General features: G+C 30.9%; 2 long non-coding RNA genes across 3 annotated transcripts; one reads left to right on the plus strand and one right to left on the minus strand.

The window, feature by feature from the left end:
• Positions 1-576: 576 nt before the first annotated feature.
• On the plus strand, positions 577-1,841 carry LOC122518392. Of its 2 annotated transcripts, XR_006304069.1 has the most exons (4): positions 577-618; positions 693-735; positions 840-884; positions 1,548-1,841. It is a non-coding gene; the product is annotated as an uncharacterized LOC122518392 (long non-coding RNA). The 2 variants fall into 2 exon arrangements; XR_006304068.1 differs by lacking the exon at positions 1,548-1,841 and having other exon boundaries at positions 840-919.
• A 14,691-nt stretch (positions 1,842-16,532) lies between these two features.
• Positions 16,533-16,956, minus strand: LOC122518411. The gene is made up of 3 exons (XR_006304074.1): positions 16,915-16,956; positions 16,796-16,838; positions 16,533-16,691 (listed from the first exon to the last, which is right to left on the minus strand). It is a non-coding gene; the product is annotated as an uncharacterized LOC122518411 (long non-coding RNA).
• Between the last annotated feature and the right edge of the window lie 1,418 nt (positions 16,957-18,374).

The raw sequence follows: 18,374 nt of genomic DNA on the forward strand, positions 1-18,374 counted from the left end.
ACCGTGTACCCTCTGCCCACTACCGCGTACCGCGTACCGCGTACCGACTACCGTGTACCCTCTACCCTCTACCGCGTACCCTCTACCCTCTACCGCGTACCGCCTACCCTCTACCCTCTACCGCGTACCCTCTACCGCGTACCCTCTACCCTCTACCGCGTACCCTCTACATATTTTTCTCTACACATTTATTAGAATATGTATTACATTATTATGATACAATGTATGTACATATACATTTTTATATATTAATACATTCACAGTATATTCAATACATTCTCATATAATGTATTTTATTCGTAGTTTATTTTATATAACATATTTAACGTATTATTCATAACGTATTTACTTTTTATATCAACGTTTATGTGTACTAATGATCAAATACGTTTGAACGTACGCAGAGATAAAGAAAAACATGCGAAGGTGAAGGTCAAAGTCAAACGAGGTAACGAGCATTGTCTATATATACACATCGTCTATCATCGAGTACGCATAGAAAAACATTTCGCGACTGCCATATAAGGTAAATAGGAGGGGTGGGGTGACTCGAGCTACGTCATACCGCATTCAGCTGTCGGACGCCGTCGAGACAAGTCTCAACTAGTTTCGCTCCACGTAAGAACTTAATTACTCCGTATTAAAAATATTTCATTATCAAATTTTGTAATCTAATCAAATTTCATTTACAGGTACATGCAATCATTATCGATGACGTGAATGCATTGAAATTAGGTAAGAAGATCTGTAATTAGAATTATATTATATTATCGATTATATGTATCGATAGTTTCACAAAAATTTCTATCATAATCTCTTATTCTTTTTATGGTTTCAAGAAGACGTTCACCATCGTTCCATGGAAATTATACTAATCAATGGTGGTATATACAACTGCATACATACGTGCAAGTGTATTCTTTCTTTCTTTCTTTCTTTTTTAATTTTATAAATGCATCAATTTCCAAATGGATCGTTCGATGCATTAGAAAATTTTAACTTCTCGTATCGTTAATTAATTGTAAAGTAAATGAAATGATTTATCGAATTAATTATTTAATTACGCGTTGCAATTGTCGTTTAAATGTTTTTAATTTAAATTCATTTTAGTTCTTTCGGTATTTAATTCACATAAATAATTCAAGACACAGCCGATTCTATTTTATTGTTCAAACGATAATTTATAAATATTGTACTTTGTTTAGTTTTACATTAATGCTATATCTATTCTTTCCTATAAGTATTAAGGCAATTAGCATACTTCTGTAAAAATAACCCTATCGCGATGAAATTTATTCTTTATTCGCGATATTTGTTCGTTTGTATTTTACCTTTTTTTTTTATATAGTTTACAAGTTTGTGGTTACAATTTTGAATAATTTTTTTATTAATAATTAAAGCATACAAAAAATAGTAGCACGATTCCAGAATTTTTGAAATACGTAGTTTAAATAATTGAATAATAAAACTATATAATATATTTTTATTATTAACATAAATAAACAGAAGTACGCTACGACTTGCTTTAATTAAACTTTGATTTTCAGAGCTTTAGTTGCGATTGCGGGCAATGCAATCATAGAATCAGTGTTCGTTTTGAAAAATGTTGCATTTTTTGTATGCGATCGTATAGATTGCTTTAAAAGTAATTAAATCGTTATATTTAAAATCAATGCAAATAATCTTGTTGAGAAAACAATTTGCTCGGTACGCGATTAGAATCATTAACACACTTTCGGCCAATTCGGTAGAAGAGGATTTGCGTTTCGATTAAAATATTGTCATGGTCGAAAGTGTGAATTAACATCTTTATTTCTTCTGGATCATCTTTATCAACGAACCTGGGGCTTGTCTGAATAAATCAACGGTTAGTATTATTTTCTAATCTCAATTATTACTTCTCACATATTCATTTTTTAAATCGTGATTGTTTTTATTCATGTTTCTCATTCATGAAAAATCTTTTGAATGATATGAAACATAATTAATTTCATTTTTTATTTTTAAATATAGAATAATCATCGATTCAACGATTCAACAATTAAACAATACATCGATTCTACAATACATCGATTCAACAATTCATCGATTCAACAATTTAACAATTCTCCAATTAAATCAACTTCACATCTTTATTTCTTCTGGAACATCTTTATCGATGCATCTGGCTTCGTCTAGATAAATCAACGGTTATTATTATTTTCTAATCTCAATTATTACTTCTCACATATTCATTTTTTAAATCGTGATTATTTTTATTCATGAAAAATCTTTTGAATGATATGAAACATAATTAATTTTATTTTTTATTTTTAAATATAGATTATAATCATCGATTCAACGGTTTAACGATTAAACAATACATCGATTCTACAATACATCGATTCAACAATTCATCGATTCAACGATTCGACATTCAACGATTCAACGATACATCGATTCTACAATACACCGATTCAACAATTCATCGATTCTACAATACATCGATTCAACAATTCATCGATTCTACAATACATCGATTCTACAATACATCGATTCAACAATTCATCGATTCTACAATACATCGATTCAACAATTCATCGATTCTACAATACATCGATTCAACAATTCATCGATTCAAAAATTCAACAATTCATCGATTCAACAATTCAACAATTCAACAATTCATCCAATTTAAATCAACTTCACGACATCGTTCAACCAACAGCGAGGGGGACGAGTGTTTTTGAGCCATCGCAGAACTTCTACTGCCAATTGTTCAGTTTCATTTTTTATTTTATTTTTATGGTAACAATTGGTAACGAGTGAGCGAACAAATTTAAAGTTCCTCCAGTGACCCAATCATGCCGAGGATGAAAGTTCCAATATCGGCACGGGTTCCTGGTTGTATTCGTAGATGTATCTTGTCCAAAGCGAGCATAAGCGACCGTGAGTAGAACCTTTGGTTTTGCTCACGAGTGATTCCCAATATATATGTGATTTTTATATATGTGATTTATTTAGATTAGGCCAGGGTCTTCTTGTTTCATCGGTTTCAATTCACTTAATTAACATGCAATTAATTATTGTACTTATTTTTTTTCTTTACGTATTTAATCGTGTTAGTAATGGTGAAATCGAGCATTAATTTACTCGATTTCGTGCCAATAAAAAGCATGTAAAAATTGTTTATATGCATTGCTTCGTAATTAGTTTTTCAATTGTGATTAGATTTTCAATAATGATCAGTTTTTAAATCGTGATTAGTTTTTCAAATCGTAATTTACTTCAATATATCGATATTGATATTGTTATCAATAAATGAGCAAGAAGACAAACAAAATTCGCGACCGGATAGATTCTGGCAATTAAGTGGTGGTTTAAAACCCAGTTCTTTAATTAGAACAGCCATTTAGTGAAAGAGTCGTCCGAGGTTTTTAAGAAATATCCATCTTTTGTCACCGTTAGAATCACTCTACACTGCACTACCTCGAAACAGTATTATAATAATATATAAACGTTTCTTATGGGGTATTTTTTTTTTTTTCATTCACTTGCTTAAGTCATTATTCACCAAATGACTTGTAGAGTCCTTAATCCGTTTAGATGAATTTTTATAAAAATGTTTTTTCATGTATGTTAATTATGTTTTATTAGATCAGGATTTTCAGCCTAATATACTAATTCCCCTTTTCTCCCCCCTATGCTCTCTTCGTTCTCATCGATGCGTGTTGCCCAGGTGTTACACGTATGGGTGAGAAAAAGTTTGCATGGGTTTTAGTTTTTAAGTTTTCCTCCTTTGGCGGCTGTCATTGCGTTAGTGATTGCACGATGTACTTACACCAGTGTGTGCGTATCAGGTAGTGTGTATCGTACATCGTTTCGCGAAAGTTTTTTATTAATGCATCATTCAATATTTAAATAAATACTTGTACAGTCACGCGTGATATGTACTTGTATTTTTATACTTGTATTAAATTTTCTCCTTTTTTTTTCCGAATCGTTTCGAGTAGTAGAGTTTTCACATTTATTTGTGGAAATTTAACAATACTTGTATCATATTAGTATGCAGATATAACTAGTATGTACCAGTATTTTTGCATTAGTTATTATTGCAATAATCACTAGCCTTGGCAGACGATTACAGCATGGGGTACGTAACCTTTTAGAATATAAGTTTAGAAAACGTGGTTGAACTAGGGTGTCGGAGGTGCCCCGGGGCATGCTCTCTAGTTTAGGTTTTTTGCACCCTGGTGGTATGTGAGTAACAGATCCAGCGTGGAATGATTGTGTTGGTGTGTCTGTTTGCACTTTTAAATATAGGTGGAGGGATAGGCAGGTAGCATACTTTTCTGTGTGTATGTGAAAACATTAATTTTAAGTAGGTAAGAACCGGGTACGGCAATAGGTTTGCTTCTATTCGGACGCAACCCTGACGCAATCATGCCTCCGGGGTTTTTGGCTAAGTGTCAGCAAATTTTTACACTTTCCATTATTCCTTATGTCTCCATTTTTTTGCTGATACTATGCATTTTAAGTTAAGATAATTGTATCAAGCAGTTCAAAAATACTTTGCAACCAATGAGAACATTAGATAAATCACCCTCATATCTTTTGAACTTGGCAAAGGATTTTGAATTAGTTTTGATACTTAGTTTTTAAGTATATTAACACTTGCACCTCGCGATCTTAGTAATATAATTCTTAATGTTAGAAATAACATACACTTATTCGAATAAATTGAGATTATTACAATTGTTGTAATTTTTTCTTTTTATCGAAACATTGTCACCTTTAACGTGCAACGTGTTAATCCTAGTTTTTAATAGGTTCATCATTCAGAAAAATATATCTGCTGGAGCATTCGATTAAATGTGCTTGTGTAGTTGCGTACGATCATTGAATTCTTTCGAGTTTATTGATCGTCCACAAGCTAGTATAATTACTTTACGGAATTAATTCAATATTTTTTCAATCTATTACACATTTATTTTTTTTAATTTTATTTTACAAATAAGTAAGTAAATAAAACTTGTGTTAGAAAAAATCGAGACGCACTCAGGTAGGAACGCAGTTGAGTTTGCGTGTTGGGATTCGTCAGTGGCGTTTGGGATGATGCATTTATGAACTTTGTCATATTTCAGTGGTTATATTATTTAGGATAAATCGATACTGTACGTTGCAAGCTCTTACCTCTCGTTAGGTTTAAGTGAAAATAAAAACAAAAACAAAAACGAAAATAAAAAAATACCAGCGTAAAAACCTGCGGAAATAAAATTACTATAACTGTGGATTCCTTCCCAATTTTCTTTCAGCTTAGATCACAAATGCGTCTCGTATAATAAAATGCGTTTATTAAACACGAGGGTTGAGTCTTGTCGCGTATGGTGAGAACAGGTCGGGATTAGGTCGGTTAAGCTCAGGGACGATTTCATTCTTTTAATAAATCCACTGAAATGTGCCAATTTTTATGATGTATCGTTTCAAACGGTAGGGCGTTTTTTGACACGTAATTCTTTTCTTGCGTCGCACGTAGGGAATGCTCCATTGCAGTGGTCAGGGCACGAAGCAAAGAAGAGGCTAAATGCCGAAGAGGCCCCCACAAATTGTGGTATCAAGTGGGCAACTATTCGACTACGAGTTATTTTTCAAAGGATATCTTTGATAATTCTTTGATCAATGGTTCGTGGTCATATCCAAAATCCCTTTGTCTACCCCTTATCACGTTGTCACTTATGCTCGTAGTATTAGTTATAGTTGTTCCTGAATGGAGATGATGGACCATTCCATCTCCCAACGATGTCCCACACTCGCGTTCGTGAAAAAATTAAAAGTCTTTTAAATACTAGAATCTAGATTTTGCTATTTTTTTAATTTAGAGTCATTGCATTTTTTTCTATTTAATTAAAAGTCGAGTCATTGCAGTTTCTCGTTAGCTGATATTAAAAGTCGAGTCATTGCATTTTCTTATTAAATTAGATTAAACGTCGAGTCTTGCAATTTTTATACATTAGATTAAAAAGAGTACCATTGCATTTTATTATAAATTAATAGTCGAGTCCATTGCATTTTTGAAGTATCTAAATTAGTCTTGTCTTAGATATTTTTATGAAATTAGAGTCACGTTCGTTTAAATTGTGGTGGACGCCATGGATTGCGCAGCCACAATAGTGCATTTGGATACAACGATGGAAGAAGAGGACATTCTTGCTTCATGAAGCATAAGGACACAAAAATAAGGTTTCACCATCAGCCTGATGCTTCAAATTGAATTAATAAACACATTAATCAAAGGCTATAATATTAAACATTTTAAATATTCATCTTTCATTCATTTCTGTATATATTTCAATTTCTTTCCANATGTAAAAGCTCTTTAAATGCTGTCAAAAGTTCTGAAACTTTCTGATCTAACAATCTGATAAAACATAAAGAAAAAGAAGTTCCTGACTATTGATGTTTTGATGGCAACTACCGACCTATAAAATTTGTTTAAACTTACTTTCAGAAAAACCGACATCAAGAAATAATTCAGTTAAAGTTCCTATAAATAGTTTAAGTCGGAATGTACTTTCAAGATACATCTAATATGTTAGTTGTTATATAATTATTTGTAGAAGCCTATTACCGACAAAAGTTCATGGTAATAAACCAGGGACTTGACCGACATTCGGTATTTTGTAGGAACTTATCGACCGAAAAGATTTGATGGTAACCTACCATCAGACCTCACCGACAGTAGACAAGCTATTCTTGCTAGGTTACCATCGAATCTTAGCGTCGGCAAGTTACCATCCTAAAATCTACAGTCGGTAAGTAGTATTTTTTTACCAACCAGTTTATATTTCTTCGTAAACTACCTCTAGATGGCCCTAGCTTACAATGACGTATACCGTTGCTTAGCAACGCATTGAATAAACTAAAACAAACGTATGTTTCCTAAAAAATGCACGGTCCACTGTATATACACGACGGAAGTTACACGAATAAAATTAGGTTATCTAGAATGTTTATCTACTTTCAGTATATAATATTTGTTTCGTCTGTAAAGATGTGAAAATAAAAGAGTCTCCAAAGAAAAGTGAATGTCTAGAAAAAATGTAAAAATTTAAGTGTATCCTATGGTATCGGTCTATCACATCATCTTTTAGCAGTTGCAAGTTTCTTTTAAAAAAAGTGTATTACAAGAAAATTTATGCAAGCAGTCTATTGGATAATCTTTCAGCAATGCATGTTTCTTTGAAAATCAAGTATATTACAAGAAAAGTGTATGCGCAGCAAAGTGCAAATAATCTGAGAGGTTTTAGTGCCACAAGTCTACAAGCTTATGTTTTGCAAAGCAAGAAATGTAAAAATAAAAGATTCTTAAAAGAAAGGTGAATGCATTGCTAAGAGCTTACAAATCTGAGTGTATTTTATGCTGGCGGTCTATTAGATAATCTTTCTGCGATGCAAGTTTTTTTCAAAATCAAGTATAATACAAGGAAAAATGAATGTGCATCAAAGTGCATTTAAATCCATAAGGTTTCAGTGGAGCAGTCTATAACCTCATATTTCTGCGAAACAATAGTTGTCTAAAATAATAAGTCTAAAAGAGATGTGTATGCGTAGAAAAGAGTGTACAAATCTAATTCTTTTTTCCCTAGCGGTCTATTAAATAATCTTTTAGTGATGTAGGTTTTTCTGAATATTAATTTATGACAAAAAAATGTGTAACAATGAGTTTATTAATCTAAATGATTTTAGATACCGGTCTATAAGCTGATGTTTCTAAAAAGCAAGGTTTATAAGAAATTAAAGTTTCTGGCAAGAAAAATCAATTCATTTCAAAGATACTATGTTTGACCATACGTTTTTGTTCAGCGGTCTATAAGGGTATATTTATGTGAAGTTTTCACAGAAATGACTAAGATGTAAACTATACAGCACTGCGTTCACTGACATTAGATGCACTTTGCGAGCAAAATTTATAAGTCGATAAAGTATTCTATGCGTAGAAAAGAGTGAACTTTTATTTAATTTAAAATTCACTTACATGCTGGCTTTGAGTATTAAAAGTATTGATGCGAACTATCCAAAGAAACGACATTTATTGCTGGTCCTACCTGAGGTAAAGTATTTAACGAGAAACGACCGAACTGTTCTCTGAAATTTTGTGAATCTTTACGGATCATTTATAACTCGATAAAGTATTGCGTATGTAGGAAAAAGAGTTTAATTTTATTTAATATAAGGGTCACGTATATCTTTTTACTTCAAGTATAGGAAATCTTAACGCAAGAATTTCAAATACATTACAAGATGTACACTGTTCCGCAGTGCATTCTCTAAAATGTTATGCCTAATAGATTTGTGATTACGCTGAACTTGGTGTGTTTAAGGTTTAATTTTTTTATACATTTTAACAACTATTAGAACGCAAACTGCAGACAGTTGAATAGAATCTTGGCAATATCGATGACCCTAAAACAAAAATTAATTTTATAATAACAACGTATATAACTTATATATAATTTTTATTATATTTATATTTCATATCGTAAATGATGGCATTACAAACCTTGAGATACTATCGTAGAAATTTTCGTAAATATCCGTTTTTGATAAAGTGGTATTTTTCAATTTAAACCTTACAGGCTTAAAAAAAACAGTACATTCTAAAACAAAAACTAATTAAAAAGCATGTGTGGAAAAATAAAATTCAATGTCTGATCCACGATCAAAACTTTTTAAAAGGATTATTAATAATAATCTAATTTAAAAAAAAAAAGAATTAATGACCAAAAGTGGACATTACAAAATACTGAATATCGATGCATTAGAAAATGTGCCTTTCTATATTTACACGAGTGAATATGAAAAATGCATGTTTCTGATGCATGCTTTTTAAATATATAATACATAGAAAAATGTTTTAATTTTATACAAAATTGTAATCGATTAATACGATTACCAATACGCATAGGAAATTATTCAAGACGCATTATTAAAACTTAATTTATTGTGAATATTTCGCATATTTAAAAATCCCCAGGTGCATTTACAATCCCGTATGCAAACCTGGGGTCCCTGTTCTTAACTTATTTTATAATTTACACTCTCTCGAGAGAGTGTGGGGCAGCCTTTTAATTCGGTTTATTTGTATATCAAGATTTATGCATTTTTATTCATATCATATAATTCTTCTATTATAAATCTCTGTGTAAAAAATATTTCAATGATTTTTATATCATCTCTCTTTGGTTTCCTCTCTTTGGTTTCTTTTCTAAAAAACTTTTATTTATATATATTTATAAAAATACTTTCTTTAAATATTTCTTATGCAAAGTTGATATTTATTTGTTAATAATTTTAGAATCAAAATGCACAACCTTGACATTTATATGCACTCGCATGTGCTGGCTGTACTTTCGTGTATTTTCATTCGCTTAGCAAGACTTATACGTTTCTAATCAGAATCATTCAAAATAGCTTTTCATTTTATTTGCACTATTTAATTATATATAGATTATAAAAATGAAATTTTCTAATTATTATTATAAATTTCTGTGTTTAAAAAAAATAATACGAAGATTGAAATATTACAAATATTTATTTATTAAATACTTTCATCAGTGCACTCATTCATTCATTTTTGATCATTCTGAATGAGAAATGTATATTCTTACCATATTTTCATCTGCATTTAGCAGGTACGTTCGACTGCATTTAGCAGTTTTGTTCATCTGCGTTTAGCAGATATGTTTGTACTTACTGCGATTTTCGTATGCACTTTTAAGTGCAGGCAAGCCTTTTAAATTGTTCATTTATGTACCAAAACTATACATTTTTATTCCAAAAAAATTATTATTCTACTTTTATATAATAAATAAAAAGATATATATTAAAAAAATTGTTTTCATATTACTCTTTTTCTCCTCCATATATCTCTTGTAAAATCTTTCTTTAAATATTTGTATAGTAAAAATATTTTCTCCCACTCTCTCTTATGAACTTATTAACTTTTTCACTTGATATTTATTTATAAATAATTTTGGAATGAAAATATATATTCCGGACATATTAATATGCACTTATGAGTGCTGGCAGCCAGCATAATTATATTCATCTGCATTTAGCAGGTATGTTCGATTGCATTTAGCAATTATATTTATCTGCATTTAGCAGGTGTGTTTGTACTTACTGCGATTTTGGTATGTTCGATTGCATTTAGCAATTATATTTATCTGCATTTAGCAGGTGTGTTTGTATTTACTGCGATTTTCGTATGCACTTTTAAAGTGCAGGCAAGCCTTTTAAATTGTTTCATTTATGTACCAAAACTATACATTTTTATTCCAAAAAATATTATCTACTTTTATATATAATAAATAAAAAATATATTAAAATTGTGTTTTCATACTACTCGTTATTTCTCCTCCATACATCTCTTGTAAAATCTTTCTTCAAATATTTGTGTATAGTAAAAATAGTTTCTCCCACTCTCTCTTATGTACTTATTAACTCTTTCATTTGATATTTATTTATAAATAATTTTGGAATGAAAATGTATATTCCGGACATATTAATATCCACTTATGAGTGCTGACTGCCATTTGTTTTATTTCATTTATTTAGCAAGACATATACGTTTCTAATCGGAATGATTCAAAATACCTTCTCATTAATTTGCACTATTTAAATATAAATCATGTGTGAAATGAAATTTACTAATTATTGTTAGATAAATTTCTGTGTTTAAAAAAAATAATACGCAGATTGAAATATTAAAAATTTATTTATTAGATACTTTTATCAGTGCATTCATTCATTCATTTTTGATCATTCTGAATGAGAAATGTATATTCTTACTGTATGTTCATCTGCATTTAGCAGGAATTTCCATCTGCGTTAAGCAGGTATGTTTGTACTTACTGCGATTTTCATATGCACTTTTCAGTGCAGGCATGTACTTACTGCGATTTTCATATGCACTTTTTAGTGCAGGCATGTACTTACTGCGATTTTCATATGCACTCTTCAGTGCATTCCATAAGAATGATTCAAATTTTCTTTTTATTAATTTGTTACTATTAAAAAAAAAAAAATCAACGATCATATATTCCATAAAAAAGAAATGTATAAATAGGATAAAAGACTATGTAAAGCAAAGTGAAAATAAGAGTCTGGTAACCATTGGGATGCAATAAAAAATACATTACATTATATATATTCAATAAATTATTATATTTTGGAAAGAAATTGAAATATATTAAATTGAGAAATGAATTGAAATATTGAAATATTTAAAATATTTAATTATTATACTTTGATTAATGTGTTTATTAATTCAATTTGAATCATTCTGAATGGTGAAACCTTTATTTTGTGTCCTTATCTGCATTCATGAATGCAGGAATGTCCTCTTCTTCCATCGTTGTATCCAAATGCACTATTTGTGCATGCTGCAGCAATCCATGGACGTCCACACAATTTAAACGAACGTGACTCTAATTTCATAAAAAATCTAAGACAAGACTCTAATTTATATACTTCAAAAATGCAATGACTCGACTATTAATTTATTTTAATAAGAAAAATGCAATGGGACTCTAGTTTTAATCTAATGTAATAAAAAAATTGCAATGACTCGACTTTTAATCTAATTTAATAAGAAAATTGCAATGACTCGACTTTTAATATCATCTAACGAGAAAACTGCAATGACTCGACTTTTAATTAAATAGAAAAAATGCAATGACTCTATTAATTAAATAAAAATAGCAAAATCTAGATTCTAGTATTTAAAAGACTTTTAATTTTTCACGAACGCGAGTGTGGGACATCGTTGGGAGATGGAATGGTCCATCATCTCCATTCAGGAACAACTTATAACTAATACTACTACGAGCATAAGTGACAACGTGATAAAGGGGTAGACAAAGGGATTTTGATATGACCACGAACTATTGATCAAAGAATTATCAAAGATATCCTTTGAGAAATAACTCGTAGTCGAATAGTTGCCCACTTGATACCACAATTTGTGGGGGCCTCTTCGGCATTTTGCCTCTTCTTTGCTTCGTGCCCTGACCACTGCAATGGAGCATTCCCTACGTGCGACGCAAGAAAAGAATTACGTGTCAAAAAACGCCCTACCGTTTGAAACGATACATCATAAAAATTGGCACATTTCAGTGGATTATATTAAAAGAATGAAATCGTCCCTGAGCTAAACCGACCTAATCCCGACCTGTTCTCACCATACGCGACAAGACTCAAACCCTCGTGTTTAATAAAACGCATTTTATTATACGAGACGCATTTGTGATCTAAGCTGAAAGAAAATTGGGAAGGAATCAACACAGTTATTAGTAATTTTATTTCCGCAGGTTTTTACGCTGGTATTTTTTTTTGTTTTTGTTTTTGTTTTTATTTTCACTTAAACCTAACGAGAGGTAAGAGCTTGCAACGTACAGTATCGATTTATCCTAAATAATATAACCACTGAAATATGACAAAGTTCATAAATGCATCATCCCAAACGCCACTGACGAATCCCAACACGCAAACTCAACTGCGTTCCTACCTGAGTGCGTCTCGATTTTTTCTAACACAAGTTTTATTTACTTACTTATTTGTAAAATAAAATTAAAAAAAAATAAATGTGTAATAGATTGAAAAAATATTGAATTAATTCCGTAAAGTAATTATACTAGCTTGTGGACGATCAATAAACTCGAAAGAATTCAATGATCGTACGCAACTACACAAGCACATTTAATCGAATGCTCCAGCAGATATATTTTTCTGAATGATGAACCTATTAAAAACTAGGATTAACACGTTGCACATTAAAGGTGACAATGTTTCGATAAAAAGAAAAAATTACAACAATTGTAATAATCTCAATTTATTCGAATAAGTGTATGTTATTTCTAACATTAAGAATTATATTACTAAAGATCGCGAGGTGCAAGTGTTAATATACTTAAAAAACTAAGTATCAAAACTAATTCAAAATCCTTTGCCAAGTTCAAAAGATATGAGGGTGATTTATCTAATGTTCTCATTGGTTGCAAAGTATTTTTGAACTGCTTGATACAATTATCTTAACTTAAAATGCATAGTATCAGCAAAAAAATGGAGACATAAGGAATAATGGAAAGTGTAAAAATTTGCTGACACTTAGCCAAAAACCCCGGAGGCATGATTGCGTCAGGGTTGCGTCCGAATAGAAGCAAACCTATTGCCGTACCCGGTTCTTACCTACTTAAAATTAATGTTTTCACATACACACAGAAAAGTATGCTACCTGCCTATCCCTCCACCTATATTTAAAAGTGCAAACAGACACACCAACACAATCATTCCACGCTGGATCTGTATTCGCATACCACCAGGGTGCAAAAAACCTAAACTAGAGAGCATGCCCCGGGGCACCTCCGACACCCTAGTTCAACCACGTTTTCTAAACTTATATTCTAAAAGGTTACGTACCCCATGCTGTAATCGTCTGCCAAGGCTAGTGATTATTGCAATAATAACTAATGCAAAAATACTGGTACATACTAGTATATATCTGCATACTAATATGATACAAGTATTGTTAAATTTCCACAAATAAATGTGAAAACTCTACTACTCGAAACGATTCGGAAAAAAAAGGAGAAAAATTTAATACAAGTATAAAAATACAAGTACATATCACGCGTGACTGTACAAGTATTTATTTAAATATTGAATGATGCATTAATAAAAAACTTTCGCGAAACGATGTACGATACACACTACCTGATACGCACACACTGGTGTAAGTACATCGTGCAATCACTAACGCAATGACAGCCGCCAAAGGAGGAAAACTTAAAAACTAAAACCCATGCAAACTTTTTCTCACCCATACGTGTAACACCTGGGCAACACGCATCGATGAGAACGAAGAGAGCATAGGGGGGAGAAAAGGGGAATTAGTATATTAGGCTGAAAATCCTGATCTAATAAAACATAATTAACATACATGAAAAAACATTTTTATAAAAATTCATCTAAACGGATTAAGGACTCTACAAGTCATTTGGTGAATAATGACTTAAGCAAGTGAATGAAAAAAAAAAAATACCCCATAAGAAACGTTTTATATTATTATATAATACTGTTTCGAGGTAGTGCAGTGTAGAGTGATTCTAACGGTGACAAAAGATGGATATTTCTTAAAAACCTCGGACGACTCTTTCACTAAATGGCTGTTCTAATTAAAGAACTGGGTTTTAAACCACCACTTAATTGCCAGAATCTATCCGGTCGCGAATTTTGTTTGTCTTCTTGCTCATTTATTGATAACAATATCCAAGTATCGATATATTGAAGTAAATTACGATTTGAAAAACTAATCACGATTTGAAAATCTAATCATTATTAAGAAACTAATTACAATTGAAAAACTAATTACGAAGCAATGCATATAAAACAATTTTTACATGCTTTTTATTGGCACGAAATCGAGTAAATTAATGCTCGATTTCACCATTACTAACACGATTAAATACGTAAAGAGAAAAAAATAAGTACAATAATTAATTGCAGTGTTAATTAAGTGAATTGAAACCGATGAAACAAGAAGACCCTGGCCTAATCTAAATAAATCACATATATAAAAATCACATATATATTGGGAATCACTCGTGAGCAAAACCAAAGGTTCTACTCACGGTCGCTTATGCTCGTTTTGGACAAGATACATTTACGAATACAACCAGGAACCCGTGCCGATATTGGAACTTTCATCCTCGGCATGATTGGGTCACTGGAGGAACTTTAAATTTGTTCGCTCACTCGTTACCAATTGTTACCATAAAAATAAAATAAAAAATGAAACTGAACAATTGGCAGTAGAAGTTCTGCGATGGCTCAAAAACACTCGTCCCCCTCGCTGTTGGTTGAACGATGTCGTGAAGTTGATTTAAATTGGATGAATTGTTGAATCGATGAATTGTTGAATTGTTGAATCGATGAATTGTTGAATCGATGTATTGTAGAATCGATGAATTGTAGAATCGATGAATTGTTGAATCGATGAATTGTTGAATTGTTGAATCGATGTATTGTAGAATCGATGAATTGTTGAATGTTGAATCGTTGAATGTTGAGTGTTGAGTGTTGAATGTCGAATCGTTGAATCGATGTATTGTAGAATCGATGTATTGTTTAATCGTTAAACCGTTGAATCGATTATTATAATCTATATTTAAAAATAGAAAATAAAATTAATTATGTTTCATATCATTCAAAAGATTTTTCATGAATAAAAATAATCACGATTTAAAAAATGAATATGTCAGAAGTAATAATTGAGATTAGAAAATAATACTAACCGTTGATTTATCTAGACGAAGCCAGATGCATCGATAAAGATGTTCCAGAAGAAATAAAGATGTGAAGTTGATTTAAATTGGATGAATTGTTAAATTGTTGAATCGATGAATTGTTGAATCGATGTATTGTAGAATCGATGTATTGTTTAATCGTTGAATCGTTGAATCGATGATTATAATCTATATTTAAAAATAAAAAATAAAATTAATTATGTTTCATATCATTCGAAAGATTTTTCATGAATGAGAAACATGAATAAAAACAATCACGATTTAAAAAATGAATATGTGAGAAGTAATAATTGAGATTAGAAAATAATACTAACCGTTGATTTATTCAGACGAAGCCCCAGGTTCGTTGATAAAGATGATCCAGAAGAAATAAAGATGTTAATTCACACTTTCGACCATGACAATATTTTAATCGAAACGCAAATCCTCTTCTACCGAATTGGCCGAAAGTGTGTTAATGATTCTAATCGCGTACCGAGCAAATTGTTTTCTCAACAAGATTATTTGCATTGATTTTAAATATAACGATTTAATTACTGTTTTGTATGCAATCTATACGATCGCATACAAAAAATGCAACATTTTTCAAAACGAACACTGATTCTATGATTGCATTGCCCGCAATCGCAACTAAAGCTCTGAAAATCAAAGTTTAATTAAAGCAAGTCGTAGCGTACTTCTGTTTATTTATGTTAATAATAAAAAATATATTATAATAGTTTTATTATTCAATTATTTAAACTACGTATTTCAAAAATTCTGGAATCGTGCTACTATTTTTTGTATGCTTTAATTATTAATAAAAAAAATTATTCAAAAATTGTAACCACAAACTTGTAAACTATATAAAAAAAAAGATAAAATACAAACGAACAAATATCGCGAATAAAGAATAAATTTCATCGCGATAGGGTTATTTTTACAGAAGTATGCTAATTGCCTTAATACTTATAGGAAAGAATAGATATAGCATTAATGTAAAACTAAACAAATACAATATTTATAAATTATCATTTGAACAATAAAATAGAATCGGCTGTGTCTTGAATTATTTATGTGAATTAAATACCGAAAGAACTAAAATGAATTTAAATTAAAAACATTTAAACAACAATTGCAACGCGTAATTAAATAATTAATTCGATAAATCATTTCATTTACTTTACAATTAATTAACGATACGTGAAGTTAAAATTTTCTAATGCATCGAACGATCCATTTGGAAATTGATGCATTTCTAAAATTAAAGAAAAGAAAGAAAGAAAGAAATACACTTGCACGTATGTATGCAATTGTATATACCACCATTGATTAGTATAATTTCCATGAAACGATGGTGAACGTCTTCTTGAAACCATAAAAAGAATAAGAGATTATGATAGAAATTTTTGTGAAACTATCGATACATATAATCGATAATATAATATAATTCTAATTACAGATCTTCTTACCTAATTTCAATGCATTCACGTCATCGATAATGATTGCATGTACCTGTAAATGAAATTTGATTAGATTACGAAATTTGATAATGAAATATTTTTTAATTACGGAGTAATTAAGTTCTTACGTGGAGCGAAACTAGTTGAGACTTGTCTCGACGGCGTCCGACAGCTGAATGCGGTATGACGTAGCTCGAGTCACCCCACCCCTCCTATTTACCTTATATGGCAGTCGCGAAATGTTTTTCTATGCGTACTCGATGATAGACGATGTGTATATATAGACAATGCTCGTTACCTCGTTTGACTTTGACCTTCACCTTCGCATGTTTTTCTTTATCTCTGCGTACGTTCAAACGTATTTGATCATTAGTACACATAAACGTTGATATAAAAAGTAAATACGTTATGAATGATACGTTAAATATGTTATATATAAAATAAACTACGAATAAAATACATTAATATGAGAATGTATTGAATATACTGTGAATGTATTAATATATAAAAATGTATATGTTGATACATTGTATCATAATAATGTAATACATATTCTAATAAATGTGTAGAGAAAAAATATGTAGACGGTACGCGGTAGAGGGTAGACGGTACGCGGTAGAGGGTAGAGGGTAGACGGTACGCGGTACGCGGTCCGCGGTAGTGGGAACGCGGTTGAGGGCAGAGGGTACACGGTACGCGTACGAAAAATGCTGATGGTAAATTACCATCAGAGTTACCGACCGAGAAGAGTTAATGGTAAGTTACCATCAGAGTTATCGACCGAGAAGTGTTGATGATAAATTACCATCAGAGTTACCGACAGTAGGAAAACCTTCATGGTAAATTACCATCAGTGTTACCGACAGTAGGAAGACCGACAGTAGAAAAATTAATTACTTTATAATGTTTTTTAATAACTTTTATGTATTTACAGATACCAGGGAGTTGTACAAAATTATAGAAATTAAAGTTGCGATGTATAAAAGAGATTGCATTCGATTCATTCATTGCATTGCACAGGAACATTAAAAAAAATGTACATTTGTTTAGACATTTACATAAAAATGAAAAAATGCTATAATCAGAGCGTTTTATCTTAATTTTTCTTTATTTCAAATAAAATTCTCGTAACACACATGCGCAACGTTAGGAAAGTCATATAAATAAAATTTAAAAAAACAAATTATTTAGAGCACAATGGCTCAATCTAACGACGAATTTCGAGGAGGAGGGATCACAGAACATATACTCCTAGTTTTTAAGCAACAATAAACACTTGCATCTATTATATTAACAATTATTTTAATGCACTAATGCACTCTCTTTATGTTACAGCTAAATTTTACCCTCGAAGTCATCACTGCGCAGAAGCATTAAAATAATTACATAAAAATTAAAAGAATACTAAGATGAGAACGTTATAATATTAAATTTTATTGATTAATTTTATTGATTTTCTTTTATACACATGCGCAACGTTTGCAAAGTCATATAAACAACAATTAATAAAAGTAATTTCATAGAGGACAACGTCTCATTTAAACGGTGCATTTCGAAGAGGACGGTATATAGATTATATATTCCGATC

The sequence above is a fragment of the Polistes fuscatus genome, unplaced genomic scaffold, assembly GCF_010416935.1.
Source record: "Polistes fuscatus isolate 324 unplaced genomic scaffold, CU_Pfus_HIC Scaffold24, whole genome shotgun sequence".
In the NCBI taxonomy this organism is placed as follows: Eukaryota; Metazoa; Arthropoda; class Insecta; order Hymenoptera; family Vespidae; genus Polistes; species Polistes fuscatus.